Here is a 19642-nt window from a genome sequence, read left to right on the forward strand (position 1 = left end):
ATACATTTCTCACAAAGATCTCCTTAATGAGAATGAACTATTTTAAGCCTATTTATTGACAGATATTTATCCTTTTTTACAGAAAAGAAGTCCACAAAATTGCCTTCTAGTTAGGAATATATTTTGTCCATCCATGAGCCTACTATGAGATCTAATACTAAAGAGTATCAAAGTATATCTGATTTGCCAAGCCAGAAATTATATTATGGGTTTTGAAGTGTTAATGCTCTTACCTACTAATTGATATTCTAGCAGTTTTTTAATAAAGGCTGTTATGTAGTATTAAACTGTGCGAGGCTCCATAAAAATGATGCACTTTTAATAAAACTACATGCAATATTTTCCTTAGTTTATCCTTGTAAATTTAAAGAAGTTACTGCTCATAAATAACTCAAGTTTATTTAGGGTTAATTGATCCCTATGGAATGATCTCCACAGGGAAAGTGCAAATACCCTTTTTCTAAACATGTAAATATGGCAAAATAACAGTATGGGTCCAAGGTATTCTGCTGGAAAGCTTGAAATTTTCTAACAAGATTGGCTAGTCAGATTCTTGGCAAAATTTCACAGTGTTAAATATTAAATATAGTTTTGCAAACTTCTAGAACTAGGTACCACTAAATATTAATATAACTTCTTTTAGAATTGGGCAACTAGGTAGAATAGTGGATGGCACATTGAATTTGGAGTCAGGAAGGACCTTTGTTGTAATCCTGCCTCAGACACTTAATGAGTGTCTTTGTGAACTGGAGAAAGCACTTAATATCAGTTTTCTCATCTATAAAATGGGAATAATAGCATCACAGAATTGTGAGAATCAAATGAGAACATCTATAAAACCCTTTGCAAACATTAAGTGATATAAATGATAATGTGTTACTAGGAACAGATTGTGCACACAAATATTTGAGTCAATGTTGATTAGATGGTAGAAAGCTGGACACACTGGTACACTGTTGATGGAACAAGTTCTGAGTGTCGTTTTTTTTATCAGTGTGATTAAGCTTTCCATAATCTCTGATTCATTGGTCTTCATTACTGGACATTTATTCCAAAGGGGGTCATAGACAGAAACACATCAGAGAAAAGTGGGAAGGTATTTACAAACTGGTAAAGAATGAAAAAAGAAGCAAAATATTAATATGACTACAGCCACATAAATGAAAATATTATTGAAAGGAAGTGAAATGAATAATTGAAAAACCATTGTGCCTTGAAGAATGAAACATAATTCTTCACTGAAAAGTAGGGGGACTGTAGTAAAATATGTACAAATGTATTTACTATAATTTGTTGAAATAGAAGTATCCTTGGGAGTTACTAAGGATGTGGGAGTATTTCCAGTCATAGCTCATATAAAAACAAGAGACATCAATAAACTTAAGCATATAAAAATTTGTGATTTATCAATTGTTGTTATGTTCTACTTAATTAGTGATAGGGCCCTTTTAACTCAGAAGGCAAAATAAAGTTCATTTGCAATTGAGTTATTTGAAAAAGCTGTACCTTTAAATGGAAAATATATGGTCTTGAATAATTTTAAAGTTTCATTATATTGATCTGTATACTTCTATTTACATTTTCCTTATTTTTGAAAGACAGGTTATTGACGGTGTTGCTAACTGTGGGGTTGTAACAATTTATAACTTGGTTCTAGCTATATTTAACATCTTCAAACGGCCTTTTTGCCTTTGAAGTATGTCAGTAATACTGAGAACACTAAGTTCTTAAAGGCTGTGACTACAGAGCACAAGCTCTGACAGGTCCTGCCAAACTAGAAAGACTTTACATGAAGCCCATTGAGTATGTCTGTTGTTACAGAACCAGTCTAGCTTAATTTACATAGGATTCTCACTCAGTAATAGTGAATTTAAACTCTAGTACCTATTGAATACCAGGAGTATTTGGGTTAGTGAGAAGTAATGGGACTTATTTCAGTGGAATAAAGACCTTAAACTTGCAGTCAATTTCAATTGCAAAATGGTAAAGCAATTTAAAACTGGTTCAGTGAATTTGAGCTACTTTTATTTAGAATTCATTGTTGCCAACAGACTTGTTCATATTACTGAAACAACATAAAGTATTTAATAACAGGCTTCAGATGCCTTTTTTTTCCCCTTTGGTTTGAAGGAATGGCAACTACAAAGGATATAGAACACATGGGAAAAACTTTCAAAGTGGTGCTGGGAAAAGAAAACAAATCCAGGAACGAACTATACCAATGACTCATGCTATAAAGAAAGACAATTCTAAAAATCAACACAGTATCAGATGTAAGGGCACATATGGCACACATTTTGTTAACAGTTGGCAAATGACAAAATTAGAAAATATGTAATATCAGTTGAAATCACTATTAGGGTTTTTGTGGGGAGTACTTTTGAGGTGAGAGAGGAGATATTTATTGGGAATGTCTGTATTGTCAAGCCATTTTTAAAATTGCCTGGTGTTAACCAGAATGGTCCTTTTGGCTATATTATTTCACCAAAAGGAAGCCTTCACAAAGTTTGGATAGTGGCCATTTCTCTTCAACAGATTTTTCTTAATTTAATTATCTAAAACCCATAGATTGCCAGAAGAACCTGGGATCAATGAGAGAAACAGTTCTAGCAAGTATTTACTTGTTCAGGTGATATGACTGTTTTGTTATTGAACATATTTAGATAACCATTTTAAAAATTTTCACTTAATGTGACCATTAGTTTTAACCCACTTGCAGAATTTGTTCTTTGATGAAAAGTCAGTGGCTACTTTATTATTCCATTCAGTGAGCCTTTGGTTTAGATATCAGGCCCTTTACCAAATAGACTGGTCTATCTGGAGTTCTGGATGATAGGGTTATATCATCAAAACTTTCCCATATCGGATAAGAAGTGTTTATGAATTTAAGGTTGAAACGTATCTTTAGAGGTTGTCCTCCACTTTACAAACAGAAACTAAGTGTCAAGTAACTTGCTCAAAGTCACACTAGCTGGGAGTGGCAGCACTTTGCTTATCACTTTAAAAAAAATTATTTTATTTGGAAAAAAAAATACAAAATAAAATAAAGCAAAACAAAAGAGAACATTGTCATGTGCCCCACAGAAACCAGGGAGGATTTAAAATATATAACAACAAATTACCAGATCAAGAAAGTTTACATATTAATAGAAAAAATATATTCATGGTTGTCCATTTTTTTATTTAATTCCTTGTAAAATTGTTCTTTAGCTCTCTGTTGTATACCTCATTTGCTTTATTCTTTTCCCCCCTTTCATCCCCACCGTCATTCCCAAATAAGCTACACTTAAGGAAAGATACATTTTATGTAGATGTGTGTGGGTGTGTGTACACACATATACACAAACATACAGATATACATACCCTATACAGGGCTTTTCTATCCCTGCTGCCTCTTGCGTTAAATTCTGCTCCATAACTTATCTTACTATTATTTAACCTCCTCCCACTCAAGCATCCCTCCCTTTTCTTCCTTCACCCTTTGCTTCCCCACCCACCCATCACTCCCCTTTCATTTCTTTATGGATTTTGGAGGGTGCTGTACCCTTCATGGTATAGATGTAATGTTGCCTGTTGAAGACATTTCCGATGTGAGTAGGTTTTTAGAACTATGAACCCTCCTCCCCCTTTGAATGCCTCTGTGTCTATTCTTCTCTGCACCTCATTTATATAACAATTATTATCTTGATTTTGCCAATCTTTTAAGCTACCTTATTGTTGTATGAATCTGGAATACATAATATAAATTTTCCCATGTCCATGTTATATTCCTTAAAATTAATTTTTCATATTGACTCATATGCTAAATTTTCCGTTAAGTTCAGGGTTTGGTGGATTAAAAAGCCCTTAAAATCTACAAGTTCGTTGAATATCCTTTTTTTTTTTCTCATTCAAAATTATGTATAATTTTGTTGGATATGATAATGCTTTTCTTATGTTTCACGTTCTCTTATATTTTCTCATTTTTCATAAAGATCTGTTTTGTCATTTCTTGGTCTTTCATAAGGTTCACTGGCTTTCCCTTGCCCAATTTTAATTTTCAAAACATTACTTTCATCTTTGAGACTCTATACTTCCTTTTCTAGTTGGTTAACTTTTTTTTTTTCATAAGCTTGTTTTCCTTGGATTTTTTTTTCCCCTCAATGTCATATTTGATTTTCAAATTCTTTTTTGAGATCTATAAATTCTCTTTAGTCAGGGAGCCATTTCACATTACTCTTTAGGGTAAAAGCTTTGTTTTTTTGTTTTTAACTTAAGTCTCCTTTGAAGATGAACCCTGGTCTTCCTTATTCCCATAATATATGTTTCAATGGTAGAGTTCTTATTTGCTGATTTATTTTTTAAAAATAAAAAAAGAAGCATTAGTGTAAGCACCTCTAATCGTGGGGTGTGGGGGGGTGGTACCTCAAGCTTACCTTCAGCTCTTCACTCTGACCAGGAACCCCAAACCAAGAACTCTACCCTCCTACAAGTGTCCACTGGCACCAGCATGTCTGCCCCACTGCCTCTGAAACTCACCTGAGTTTTGAGCACCTGGTACTAGTTCCTTCTCACCCAGGGCCCCATCCTTGCCCTGGTGCTAGACCTAGTGTTCTGCTAGTCTTCTGGGACTCAAAGAACCAATAGTCTGGGAGGTAAAAATCTCTATGCTTCCTGCTGAGGCTCCAGCCACAACTAGCTAGCCCAATAGGTCACCCCTTTGATGTTTCTGTGGAGCTAACCCAGAAGTGTCTGCACTTTAGACAGGTTAATCCCCAGCCCCAGTGACTTTCTTTAGATCTAATCTGGTTATATTCAGAGCACCTCTACTCTGCCCCAAGTCTAATTGATTTTTCACCAGTCTAGGTTGGTTTTGAGGTGCAAATTTGTTCTATTTGTGGGAGAAATCTGGAGAGCTTAAAATTTACCAACTTACTCTATCATCTTCCCAGAATCCTCCCTGCCTATCATTTCTAAACCCAAATTTAACATATCTATTCTTTTGAGGCTAAGGATTAAAATTGAATGCCTAATTATGAATTAGGATTAGAATGTGGGGATGGAGTTATCTACTAGAGCAAAATTCTCCAGCACTAACTTTCATAGAGGGTTTTTCACTTTCTATGTTGCCCAAATCCTGTGTTACTTTGGGAAAACACAAACATTTCCAGAACTGGCTTAATGATCTTTTTTTTAAGAGTCTCAAGTTTTATAGTACTGGAATCGACCATTTGTTGTATTTTTCCATGGAGTATCCTAGACCTGAGTTTCAAACCATTTTGATTAATAGAGAATGAATTAGTGTTTCCCAAGTAATTGTTCCAGACCCCAGACATTGTCTATTTGGGTGATCTCATTTCTTGCCTGTTTTCAATGCTTTATACCTGTGATTCCTAAGTACGTTTTTTCTTTTCCTCCAAAAGCTCAAGTTCATATTTCTCATTGACTGAGCAAGGTATCTTAAATGTCTCACTGGTACATTTAACTCAACATATCTAAAACATCACAATCTTATCACCTAACTTTTCCTTCAAGTTCCCCTTTTCTATTGATGACATCTTTTAAATCAAACCAAGCTAATTCTACCTGGCTCCTCCTCTCTCACAAACTCAGTTATTTGCCAATCCCTGTTGAATAAACTCAGAATTTCTCACATCCTCCTGTCTAACATGCCATCATTTGAATTTAGGCCTTATAACCTACATAATTGTAATTACCTCAACTGGTTTTTCTTTTTCCAATATTTTCCAATTCATACTTAAGATTACTTTGGCAACAGTGTTGACTCACATTCCTACTCTTAAAATATTGATTGCTTATTATTGTTTTTTGTAGAATAAACTATAGTTTTTAGAGTTGCCTCACAACTAAGAGGGACTTAGGATTTTGGATATTTGGATATAGATGGATACAAAGTAGCTGAACTCCTGGGTAGCACTTAAATTGTTTATTGATTGGATTAGCCATTGAAGTTCTTAATAAATGTTTGTCAAATTATATTGTGTGGCTTTTTTATATCCCAACTTTGAGAACTGATGGAAAGAATTATCCAGAGTTGTGGAAGAGAAATAAAGCAATATATACAGAATCCACATCCCCTTCAGACTTAATGGGACAACCTCATTTTTCATTCCTCAGCATTTGTCTCTTCCCTCCCCTGTCTCCCTTCCTAAAGAATCCAGAATCCTTTCTATCAAGCATATGCCTTTTGTAACAGATTATAACTAGCAAGTCGCTTAGTTGGCTGAAGTGTTACTTAACTTCTGAGTTGGCAGTCACTAGGGCTTGGAGGAGCTGTGTAGGGCGTTAACTGAAGCAGCTTCCTGTGTCACGAAGAGGGACTAAGTAAACTCAGAATATGGGAGAGGCCAATATGGAGAGCTAGGAGAGAGGAATATTAGGAACGCTGAGGAAAAGGCAAGCAAAACCTTGGTTCACCAACTTGCAAAGAAAGAAGTTATCTACCCTTTATTATACTTTAAATTCTGTTTGGCAGAACTGCTGCCCCTTCTTAGTATTTTCTGACTGAAATGGCCAGCAAAAGCAGGAAGCAAAGTGGTCATTAGGTTGAACAGTGTTTATAGGAGATCGTGGTTTGCCTCCCGTCTTCCTCCTCTTCCCTCCAGAAGTAGGTAGGAAGCTCCAAGGACTAGAGGTTGCCAACAATAAACTAATCCTGCCTGGCCTTGGGGTCAGAGGGGGTGAGGAAGGGAGGAGACTAGTCTCCCTAGAGGAAAAGTAGACCCTGAGATAAAGAAATACCTCAGCTATCCTCACAATTTGGCCCTGACTGGCTAGAACTTGGCAGGATTATTAAAGGAGTTGCCTGGTGTGAGTGAGTCATCTGCAGCTGTAATGGAGAGGAACCCTCTAACCAGGATTCCATCTATGTTTGCCTTCCCCAAAAAGGAATAGCCCAGTCAGTATTCCCTAAGACTGAAGAGACTGAAAAATAGCATTATTTATTTCCTTCATCCATATTTCACATTTACCTGAGATCTAGATTTTCACAATTTTTTTTTTTTTTAGTTTTCACTTTCTTTTCCTCCCTTATGCCCCTTTTCCCTTTCTTACTCAGTCCTCATCCCATTTCCCTCATCATTCATGAACAGCTTCACATAAACAAGATAATATTTCTTCTAACATTTCTACTGTTGGGAATTATTTAAGAATACTTACTGGAAGAAACTAGGCATTGACCAGCATTCAACACCCTATGCCAAAATAAGATCAAAATGAGTTTATGATTTAGATATAAAGGGTAACACTATAAGCAAATTAGAACAAGAGATAGTCTGCCTCTCAGATCTATGGTAAAAGAATTTATGGCCAAAGAAGATAGAGAAAATATTATGAGATATATAATTTTGAGATTTAAGTTTTTATACAAACAAAACCAAAACGCTAAAGTACTCATCTAGATTTAGAAACTAATCCAAAGTGTTCATCTAGCTTTTGTCTCAGAGATGAAGAGATAGCATTCTTCTTGCTATCATAGAGGCTGCCTGATAAACTGTATTCTTGTTTTTCAAAGAACTAATACCAGAAGAGGACATACTTTGGTTTACCATGTGGTATGTCTCACACTAATTGTCCTTCAGAAAGAAATGGAAACACAGTAAGTGTATGTAAGGCACTTTCAAAACCATTGGGTCAAGTAGAGAAAGATAACAGGAAAAAAAAACTTTCATCATAAAAGTCTGAACTCTAAACCACTCTATTGTTGCAAGTTGATACATAGCATCATCACAAGTGTTCATTGAAGCTTGATTTTTGGGAAGCTGTATGGCATATTGGCAGGAGTGTCACCTGCCTTAGGGTCAAGAAAATCTGAACTTAAGATCAATTTCTAACATTGAGTGACTATGAGCTAGTTATAGTTACTTCTTTAGCAAGCCAGCAACTCTCCAAAACTAAATCATAAATTCTTGATTATAAACCAGTGGTAGATATTCCTTTACTGGTGAAATCACAAGTCTAGACCAAAATAAGGGGAAAGGGTTTTAGAAATAGTAATTTTGAATTTTTTCAAGAATGGGAAGAAGAGGAAGTGTTTTTGTATTTGTTTTTCCAGGGGAACTAGCAATTTGTCTAACCTTTGCTAAAGTCATACTAGCTGTTTCATGGGAAATTTATGTTAAAATATGGACAAGAATTGCAACATCCTCTATGGATGGAGTATTCACATTGATGGAAAACTCGGCACCACAATATCAACCTATGCTACCAAGAGGTATACCTTTTTTCTTTAATAATTCATGGGGGAAGTAAAACTAAATTAATAAAAATGGGGGGGAAACCCAAAAAAACAAATCCTTGAGCTTATGACTCATTACCTGATTCCCCTGCCTTGGAGGATCTAATGCTAATATAATAACTAGCATTTCCATCATCATTATTGGGTTTGCAAGATGCATGTTGTCTAATTGAGTGTCAGGCAAAATTTGAACTTGATTCTTCCTGAGAAGTTATACAGATGACTTTTTCAAGTTGAGCTATGGAACTGGAACCTGTATTACTTTCTTGTAGTCTAGGAAAAGGGGGAAAGGGCTGTCTTTTTGTGTTTATTGTGCTTGACCATTAAAACCATTTGAGTAGAGAATTTCAGAATTGATTCAGCTTAAAAGGTCAAATCTCTTTCTTTTAGGAGAGCTATCATGAACCATTCACTCTTCAAGTAAAAAACTAGGGGAAGATGAATCAACATGTCCACCAACTCTAAATTTTGATTTCATGAAAATCATTGTGAAGATAAATGCTATCTCAGCCACTATAAACTACATCACATATTGGAAGATGTGTTTTTGATCTAAAATATAAAGTTTTTTATTATACAATATATATTATGCAATGAACAGCTGTACATGTTTTCATAGTCAAAACTTGGCATTTAGTGCCCTCTAGTGTAAATTCTTTAAAATAACAAATCCACCTATCCGATGATAATAATTAGTTAGAAGACAATATGGTCAATCCAAGTACATTTTTAGTAATGGGGTAAATAAATATCTTTTTGCTTAAACTTCTGTTATATTTAATATCTGGACCTGAATTTAAAAAAGAATTTTGTATAAATACAGTATTTACATTCTCCAAAAGTAAAATTAATTTGGATAGAGTAAAAGAATATTGTTTCCCAAGATTGAATGATTAAAGTCAGAAATCACTCAATTTTCAACTTCATTGGTTTCTAACATCAGATCAAAAATATAATGTATGTAGAACATTTTACAAGCCCTAAAAAGCGACATACAATTGAAAGATGATGAATATTGAGTAGCCAATTCAATGTCCATGAACATTTTTACCATCCCACATCCGTACTTCATACCAAATTTTGCTAGGACCTAGGGGGAGATGACATAATCTCTGCCTTCATAGCCTTAACAACTTGGTAGGAGAGATGCAATTATGCAAAGCTTTAAATTTTGCAAAATGCTTTCTAAATTACTTTTTGATGTATAAATATCTTCATTTTAAACATGAGAAAAACCTATAGAAAGCATTTAATATTTTTGAATAATAGATAAATGGAAAAATTGGAGAATCTGAAATATCACATTAAAAAAGTTTGGGGTGTCATATGATCTTGAGCTTTAGAGATCATCTTACCCAGTCCATTCATTTTTGCAGTTGAAGGGCCTCATCTTCCTAGAGATCAGAAACTCTCTGGCTTTCAGTAGCAATTAAAAGCATTATAAAACCACATGAATGTGGTGACATGAATAACCAATCTGATCCAACATTTCATACACAAAATAACTAAATATGCTTGATCTTTGAAGAAATGAGTAATCGTATTGCTTATGCGTCCTTTCCTTAAATAGTTTTTTATATCCTAGTTGAATTAACCATGACAGGTTATCACAGATGCTGTTGTTTATTCTTTGTTCTGAAAGAAGACTGACCTGAAAGTGAAGTGGATTTAAGTGAGGGAGGGCTGTGTAGAATCACCAACTGGTCTCACTTTCTTTACTGGAGCCATCTGGGTCCAGTGGCCAGAATTAGATCAGGTCATTGGAGATGGTCCACGATGCAGTGGGAGATCACAGATGGTAAAAATAATAATGATAATAATAATCTATCCAGCTAGAACATAAGTTCCTTGAGGGCAAAAACTAAGTCTTATTTTAATTATATCCCTTACAGTGTCCAGTAATGCCTTATATTATAGATGTTCAAAAATAAATATTTGCTTATGTGATCTAAATACTACCATATATTTGAATGGTAAAGTTCACTGACCACAGAAGGGAACTTCAAGAAACCAGCACAATAAGAACTATAATAATGGTATAATTATATGTTAATATAGTTTCTGGAGAATGTTGTAGTTAGGCCCAAGTTATAAGGATTTACAGGCTATGTTTTTATTCATATGAAAACTGGATCTGTATATATAGATATACCCTGGGATTCCAGTCCACTAGGTCCAGATTACTGTAAATAATGAATCTTCTTTACTTTGACAATGCAGACTTCCATTAGGTGAGAACCAGTTACTATATAATAACAGCAAATCATGCAAAATTTACATACCTTTTACCATTTAGGAGAAATTCATTATTTACACTAATCTGGACTTAATCTCAATTTAGCTATTTACTGGTCCCTTTCCTTTTCTCTTTATCCTCTTGTGATCTCATCAACTTCCAGGTCAAAGTAGGAAACAATTACTCTTGAAGTTAGAAGACTTAGATTCAAATTCTGTTTCTGATGTTTATTACCCATGTGTCTTTAATCAAGTCAGTTTCCCTAGGCCTGAAATTTCCTTATAAAAGGGAATTTGATTAGAAGGCTTCTCAGGTATCTTCTAACTTTTTCAACCTATACATCTGAATAGATGAGTCTATATCCAACCCTTGTCTCCTGGATCCAGTCCTGTATTATCAGCTGCCCATGGAGTATTAAAAAGTATATATGCCACTGATACCTCAGAATCAGCTTGTCTAAAAGCTCATTATCTATCCATTGTCTTCTCTCTTCCACCTCCTCACATTCTATACTATTAACAGTAGCCTCCAAGTAAGAGAGGCTCAAAGGAGGGGCCAGGTAATGGACTATCACTCCAGGACTTATGCAATTATGTTCAGAAAGGTCATCACCAGAATATTGAGCACAGGCACACAGCAATTTACAAAATAATCCAATTTAATGCAATTTCAAATCAAATCAACATCAATTTACCAAAGGTAGACAAAGGTTGAGATCCATTCAGTGGAGCATGGACCCATCAAGGCAATCAAAGATATTTAAAATTACAAAGTGATAAAGATGAAAATTATCTTTTTCTGTGAATGCCCAATTGTATTATAATGATGACTACAAACAAGCAAGGATGAAAAGTCTTCAGTACTCTTTCCTTATACATTTTCAGTATTGCCTTGTTACCTATTAAACAAATTTTACTGTCTTGATCTCCAAACTGTGGATGACTGAAGCCACACAAAGCAGAGATGGATTTTAGAATTCAATTAGCAGTTTTAATCGCTTTTAGAATGAGGCATACAGTTTGCAAACTGGAAGTTCCTAGACAAGAGACCTTTCCTTTTTCAGGAAAGAGATTTATATACAAATCATAAATGGGAAGGAATACAATACAATCAGTTTCAAGGCCTGAATGTTTTCCTATGACAATCCCACAAATTGAGGACAACATGGGTGTTCTCCAGTCCTGTGGGAACGGTTCATGAAGGATTGTTTCAAATCATGGGGGTCATTACTTGGGGTAGCACAGGACTAGAGTTCTGTGATGGGAGCAGGTTGTACAGTCTGTGTTTCACTTCATCTAACATACACAGGAGCATTGTCAAGGATGGATCAATCATTTCAAGCTGCATTGTTAAGACAATTCCCAAATCAGAAGAGACAGCTCTGAATAATGGAAATTATTAGTATATTCATTACACACATTTAGATAATTGTGAAAAATAACAAATTTTTCTCATACCTAACTTGCATCTTAAAAAATGTTCAGCCTAACTCTACATAAACACCAGCTCCCATGCCAAATGGGCTAGGAAAATGTCAAAACAATAAAACAAAAGCCCAACAACTACAAAACACTCCTTTGACGTGTGTCCCTTCTCCACCTCATCCCTCATCCACTCCCCACATCCAAGACTCAAGACCCCAGGAATCAGGAAAGCATCAGAAAATTCTGACAACCATATCACCTTGGATCCTGCTCAGTGTGGTTTCCCTTTTGCCCTATGCTTGACCTCTTGTGAAACAAGCAGCAACAATGCTTTACACAGAGAAGCGCATGGAGGCAGTGAAGGTATCCACCAGCCAAAGAAACAATTTAAAACCATATAGCTATTGACAAGTTTCTTCCAGGAGCTTCACATCCATGAAGGTTTCCTAGGCTGACTTATTGTCCAATTAAGGGTGACTTCTGAGGCGCCTTTTAGGTCTCAATCGATCACCCATAAAAACTCTTCTAATCCTGTTGCCAGCTGGTGGAAAATATTTTGTCTTTTAGGAGAAAATGTCAGAGGAAACCAAGCTGCTTCTATTTAGTCTCCATGAGTAAAATGTAAATCCCAGATGGAGAGCTGGGAATCCGAGCCATGGTTCTGCAAGTTCCTAAGAGATAAGACAGTCACAAAGAAGGTTCTTAGAGCTCATGTGCTCAATGTTCAGCACAATAAAAATGGCAGATCATGAGCCACAACCTATCTTGGCCCGCAAGCTCACTCAGTGATCCTTCCAACCACCCTTCTTTTTAACCTGTGTAGCTATTCATTTATCCCAAATATGTACGCTCTTATGAATTGTTTGCCTCTTTGAATTATAGTTCTTCCTCCTTCCCGCACTCCCTCAAATTGAGCTTTGGCCTAAAGACCTCCATTCCCTCCCAATTTACATCTTCACCTCATCACAGAAACCTGGTCAATGCTAGGTTCTGTATGCCATGTATGTATAAGGGCAACATTTATGAATCTGGCTCCAGATAATACCCTCCAAGCAAAACACATAAGAGAGGAAGGCAGAAGAGGGAGAAGTTTTATCATTTTCTTCAGGTCCCCATGCAATCATTTCTCTAGTATTGCTCTGTTAAAGGAGGGCGTAGACTAGCATAAAAGATTTTCTATAGCATTGGAGAAAATACATCTAAACCAATGTATTTATTACATGTTAGCATGTACTCCCTAAAAAAGCACTTGTTCCATTTAAAAGCTAGTTAGTATCTGGGAAGATGCTGAAATAGGTTTCAGTTCATTGGTAAAAATGGGCATAGTAAGAATAAAAAAAAATTCTCATTCCTGTGCAATTAAGAAAGTAAAAATAATAGAAGAAACCGATTTGTGCATGTAAACTTTCAGAAGTTAGGTACATAGTAGCAAAACCTGGAAACCAAGTGAAACCAAGTAATCAGGTAATGTTTGGAAAAATGATGCATGAATGTGATGGAATATTACAGTCATCAGTAGATAGGAGGAGTAACTATGGGAACATCTGAATGAACTTCTGGAGAGGGAAAGAGAACAAGGAAAATCATATACAGAATAACTACTGTAACATAAGTCAAAAAACCAAAGAAGCAACTGAACTCAGAATAAATCTAACAAGTATTATTCAACTTTCGGGTTCAGATTTCTATGGAAGATAGATACCATGAAGAGTATAGCACTCTCCAAATCTATAAGGGAAGCAGGAAGGGAACAAGATAAGTTGGGGTATAGAAGAATATGTAGATTACTGAGAAAGGAACAAAATAGGAGGAAGAAAGTGCCATAAAATAAGATGGGGCACAGAAGGGTGTTTTGATTAAAGACAGTGGGATGAGATTTGAAAATTAATGGAAATGGAATAAAAAGGGAGGGAAAAGCTGGGGAGAGAAGATAAGGGAGGGATCCATGAATAGGGGAAGTTAACTAATAGCAAGGCAATTTAAGGAATAGAATGAAAGTAGCAGGGATAAGAAATAAAAGATATACACAAGCACTATATAAGAATCAGGAGTAGAATTCATTAGGAAAAAAAATCTATATTATATGTCAGCCATATTAATAATAGTTTAATCCATGTCTACATATGTGTATAAATGCATATGTATGTGTATAGATATACGCGTGTACATATGATGAATACATATATATGAATTAAGGGAATGGCAGAGAACAAAAGAGTAACCTACAAGGAAGCAAAGAAAAGATAGTCATGAATATATAATCCCTTCCATTATTACATATGCTTTCTTGAAATGAAAATTTATAGTTACATATTTTGAGTTCTCTCTAATATTCTGTGAGGCATGACAATGGCTTGTTTTGTTTTTTAATTTTCCTTTTCTGTCTTTTTCTTTTTTAAAAAATCATTTTATATTTAGGTTTAAATAAATTTTTTAAAGTTCCATTAAAAAAATTTCACACACCCCCCCCCAAAAAAAAAAAAAAAAAACCCAAACACCCGAAAATAGGTAGAAGAAAAAAAATTTCTATGGAGCTAAATGGAGGCATTATTGTTTGATTTCCCTTGACTTTTTCTGTTTTGTAAGGAAGGATTCATTGGAGGTGGTTTGGGGTTGGAGATTTGTATATGTGTATTACAGAGAAATTTGTGATAATTAAAAAAAAAGTTATTTTTTTTAATTAATGAAGTAGGGAATTGTGGTTAGTGAGTCAGACTGAATTAGGATGACCTGAACTCAAGTCTTACCAGTGGTCCTTACTGGCTATATATTCTTGAATAAATCATTTAATCTCTCAAAGCCTCCTGCAGTTCTCTAATACAATAAATTGCAAGTCTGTATTGATACATGTTTCTTCTTTTGGAAGTCCTATACCTATAAATCACTGGCCTAGTCCATATCTCTGGTGTAAGGGAACAATGGAATGGTTGGATAATCACAACTTGTACATGATTTTTAAACAACTATGCAATTATAAGGCTATTACTAGGGATTTCTAACATTTTCTCCACATAACAAATCTGTCTATGAAGATTTAAAAAACATAGGAGGATCTAGAAGGCTACCTTGATTGGACTAGATTAATTTATATTCCAGATTCATGTGTTGCATCAGCTTAAGCTCTTTTCTGACAATAAGTCTTCAGTGTTTTTTGGGAATTGTGGAAAGCATGTAAATGTTTTGGTTTCAAATATTTAGGAAATTAGTCCATTTAAAAACTATTTTGCAAGGGGAGAGTAAGTAAACAGAGTCTATGATACCAATAAGAAATTGAAAAGCTCATTTCCTGTGGGCAGTCAGGTGAATGTGGGTAGTTGAGGAGTGCCTATCAGGTTTTTGTTTAGTTGGTTATCTTGAAGAAATTCTTCCCAAAAAAGTTTTTCATTAAAATGTAACCTGGGGTTTATTCATAATCACAACAATATGTTCATGGACAACACCATTTAAGTTACTAATCTGGCCTAGAAAGATTCTGAATAAACTATATAAAATTGATAAAAACAAACTAAACATACCTAACTGAAAAAACTTGGCAAAATAAAACACTTCTATTTTCATGGAAATTGAAATCACATTTTAAGTAAACTTTTGTTCATTTCTTAAAGGAAATATTTTTAGTTTTTTCCAATACAAGGTATTGGGAAGGAGGGAAGGGAAACCCATTTCTATTAAAAAAAAAAATATATGCATCTTCAGGAAGGGAATAAAGGAAACAAAAGAAACAAAAAAAAATAGACATTTAAACTGAAAAGGGAATGTAGAAGAAATATTTTGAGGCAACCTGGCCAAATAAAACTGACCCAAGGGCTTGTAAGGGTATTTCAAAGGGAGTATAAACCTATTACAGTGCCATAGAATAACCTCTACTTTATGAAAGTTTTCTGTGCCATAGAAAAAACTCTAATGATTTCCAAAATACACAAGGAATATGAGCTGATTCCCAATAAAATTAAATTCATGACATTATAGTAGTGAGCTTATAATGGAATTTTACTGTCCTGATAGAAATAGGTATATAAATGAAAACTTATTCACAGACTATTTTTGTGCCCACAGTCCATTCAAATATGTAGGCCTCTTTGGAAAAGAAGGAATACAAATTCTTAGGAACAATGAAAGCTTTCTCTATCTACCCCCATCCCCCTTCTATCCCTGACAACCCTGAATAGTTTACTCAACTGAATGGTGACCAGATTTTTTAGCGCCAGAGCGATACAGGAAACTCCAAATTCTGGACAGTTCCAGTATTCAGCTGTTCTAGATAGTGGCATCTGCAATAAGAAATCTCTTTGGGAGATTAAAATAATTGGCTTCTCAGGTTTAATAAGACAATCCACTCAACTTTTCTCTCACACACACCCCTCTCTTCTCCCCTTTCCCCCCCAACCCTCCATGTCTGCTACCTCTATCCCTATTCCTCCCACACACTCCCTCTGCACTGGGTGCTTTGGGACAAAGAAACAGCATGGACTCCTGGTGTTAATCAGTATTTTGTGCCAAGCATTATGCTTGGTGCTGGGGATACAGATATGGAGAATGAAGCATCTCCTCTTCATGATGAATTTACATTCTAATGGGAGATACAAGTAAATTATATGTAAAAATACATACAGTATAAATACACAACTGATATATGTATGTACATACAACAATCAAATAAATATGTAATTAAGAAAAAGGAAGGGTACTAAGAAATTAGAGGAATCAGGAAAACCTTCATAGTGAAGATGGTGCATTAAGAGTGAGAAAGGGAGAGAGACAGAGACAGACACAGGGAGAGTCTGAAGTATAAGTGAAGAGAGGATGCATACCAGGAATATTTCAAGTGAAGAACAGAGAGAAAGCAGATTTGGATTGATTGTCAGAAGTTGGGTAGTTTCTAAATGAGATTAGGAAGTTAGGTTTGAGCCAGATTTTGTAGAGCATTAATTTGTAGAATTCTAAAACAGAATAATTTACATTTATTATATGGGCTTTAGGAAGCCATTGGAGTTAAATTGGGTTGAATAGGGAAGTCATTGTCAGATCTAAACTGAAGGAGAATTAGTTTGTCAGCAGTGTACAGAACAGACTAGATCAGGAAGAGGTTTGATACAAGTTGGTCTATGAGAAGGCTAATCATCTAGGCCAGTGGTTATGATCCTCAAACCTCAAACACCCTCAAAGTGTTAGCTGTACTAGTAGAGAGAAAGCGTTAGATACTAGATATGCTGTGATGAACTGGCTATGTGAGGATGAAGGGGAGGGAAGAGTCCAAGATACTGCCAAACTTAGGAATGGAAGATTGGAGGTGACTTTGGCAGAAATAGGGAAGTTTGGAAGAGGTTAGGATTTAGTGTTCTCAGCATTCCATCATCAATCAGTGCTGAAGCTACTGTTTACCTCAAGTTGAAATCAATCACTTTCTAGCTGAAGTTCCAACTGAAGAAGAGGTTTTGAATGCCATTAGGTCACTTTTCATATGGAATCAAAACATTGAGTGCTGATTCTATTCCAGCTGAGCTTTATAAGGCAGTGTGTGGGGGTGTTCATTGCTCATATAAAAGTTGACTGAAATTTTCCACATTTCATGGCAAGAAGTCCATTGTCCGTCTTTATAAAGGTAAAGGAAATAGATTGTCCTATAACAATCACAGGGGATTCTCTCTCTTAGTCATTGCTTGGCAAAATTCTTGCCGGTCTTCCTTAATAGGCTGATCCTACACTTAGAAAAAGATCATCTACCTGAGAGCCAGTGTGCCTTCAGAAGAGGCCAAGGAACAGTCGATATGGTGTTTGCTGGCCAACAAAGTCCAGAAAAAATTCAAGGAGCAGAACAGAGGTCTGTATTTAACATTTGAGGACTTCTCCAAACCCTTCGATGTTAGTCGTGAGGGCTTATGGAAAATTAGGTCAAATTTCGGTTGCCCAGAGAAATTCATCAGTTTAGTACATCAATTCCATGATGGCACACTTGCCTAGTTTCTGGACAATGGACAATACTCTCGAGCTTTCCCAGTCACCAGTGTAGTGAAACAAGGCTGTGTGCTTGCTCCCATGCTTTTCAGCATGTTTTCAGCCATGTTGCCATATGCCTTCAATGAGGACAAGGATGGACTCAGTCAGCTCTCTTACTGATGGTAAATTCTTCAGTTTGAAAAAGCTACAAGCCAAAACCAAAGTGGAAGAAGTCTTGGTTTAAGATTTTTTTTGTTTGAAAACTAATGCAAACAAGATTAGAAGGGAAGCAACAAACTGGGAAAACATCTTCATAGTTAAAGGTTCTGATAAAGGCCTCATTTCCAAAATATATAGAGAACTGACTCAAATTTATAAGAAATCAAGCCATTCTCCAATTGATAAATGGTCAAAGGATATGAACAGACAATTTTCAGATGATGAAATTGAAACTATTACCATTCATATGAAAGAGTGTTCCAAATCATTATTGATCAGAGAAATGCAAATTAAGACAACTCTGAGATATCACTACACACCTGTCAGATTGGCTAAGATGACAAGAAAAAATAATGATGAATGTTGGAGGGGATGCGGGAAAACTGGGACACTGATGCATTGTTGGTGGAACTGTGAACGAATCCAACCATTCTGGAGAGCAATCTGGAATTATGCCCCAAAAGTTACCAAATTGTGCATACCCTTTGATCCAGCAGTGTTTCTATTGGGCTTATATCCCAAAGAAATACTAAAGAAGGGAAAGGGACCTGTATGTGCTAAAATGTTTGTGGCAGCCCTGTTTGTAGTGGCTAGAAGCTGGAAAATGAATGGATGCCCATCAATTGGAGAATGGTTGGGTAAATTGTGGTATATGAATGTTATGGAATATTATTGCTCTGTAAGAAATGACCAGCAGGATGAATACAGAGAGGCTTGGAGAGACTTACATGAACTGATGCTAAGTGAAATGAGCAGAACCAGGAGATCACTTTACACTTCGACAACGATATTGTATGAGGATGTATTCTGATGGAAGTGGATTTCTTTGACAAAGACTCAATTTCAATTGATAAATGATGGACAGAAGCAGCTACACCCAAAGAAAGAACCTTGGGAAACGAATGTGAACTATTTGCATTTTTGTTTTTCTTTCCGAGTTGTTTTTTACCTTCTGAATCCAATTCTCCCTGTGCAACAAGAGAACTGCTCGGTTCTGCACACATATATTGTATCTAGGATATACTGCAACTTATTTAACATATATAGGACTGCTTGCCATCTAGGGGAGGGGGTGGAGGAAGGGAGGGGAAAAATTGGAACAGAAGCGAGTGCAAGGGATAATGTTGTAAAAAAAAAAAAAATTACCCTGGCATGGATTCTGTCAATATAAAGTTATTATAAAATAAAATAAAATATTTTTTAAAAAAGATTTTTTTTTTTTTTGTTTGCAGATGATTGTACTCAATTCAGCCTTCAAAGCAACAAAGTATGGATCAATTCTCTGTGGCTTGTGTGAATTTTGGCCTAGCAATTAACAGTACAGCACCATGCATATGAGGAACCATCAGTTACAATAAATGGAGAAGTTTTGAATGCTGTGGATAAGTTCACTTGCCTTGGCAGTATACTTTCCAGGGGTGTCCACATTGATAGTGAGATTGACACATGCAATGCCAGAGCTAGCTCAGTGTTTGGGAGGCTTGGAAGGAAAGTGTGGGAGAGGAGAGGGATTCATTAGACTGTCTACCAAACTGAAGATCTACAGAGCTGCTGTGCTGATCTCATTGTTGTATGCCTGGGAAACCTGGG

At 35.7% G+C, this 19642-nt stretch overlaps 1 long non-coding RNA gene across 1 annotated transcript in view; it reads left to right on the forward strand.

The window, feature by feature from the left end:
• LOC127538136 (uncharacterized) overlaps positions 1-19438 on the forward strand; it is a 45817-nt gene extending 26379 nt beyond the window's left edge. The window contains exon 2 of the long non-coding RNA XR_007947683.1: positions 19285-19438. This is a non-coding gene — a long non-coding RNA (uncharacterized LOC127538136). The remainder of the gene's footprint in view (positions 1-19284) is intronic.
• The last annotated feature ends 204 nt before the right edge of the window (positions 19439-19642 follow it).

This window comes from Antechinus flavipes, chromosome 5, assembly GCF_016432865.1.
Source record: "Antechinus flavipes isolate AdamAnt ecotype Samford, QLD, Australia chromosome 5, AdamAnt_v2, whole genome shotgun sequence".
NCBI lineage: Eukaryota > Metazoa > Chordata > Mammalia > Dasyuromorphia > Dasyuridae > Antechinus > Antechinus flavipes.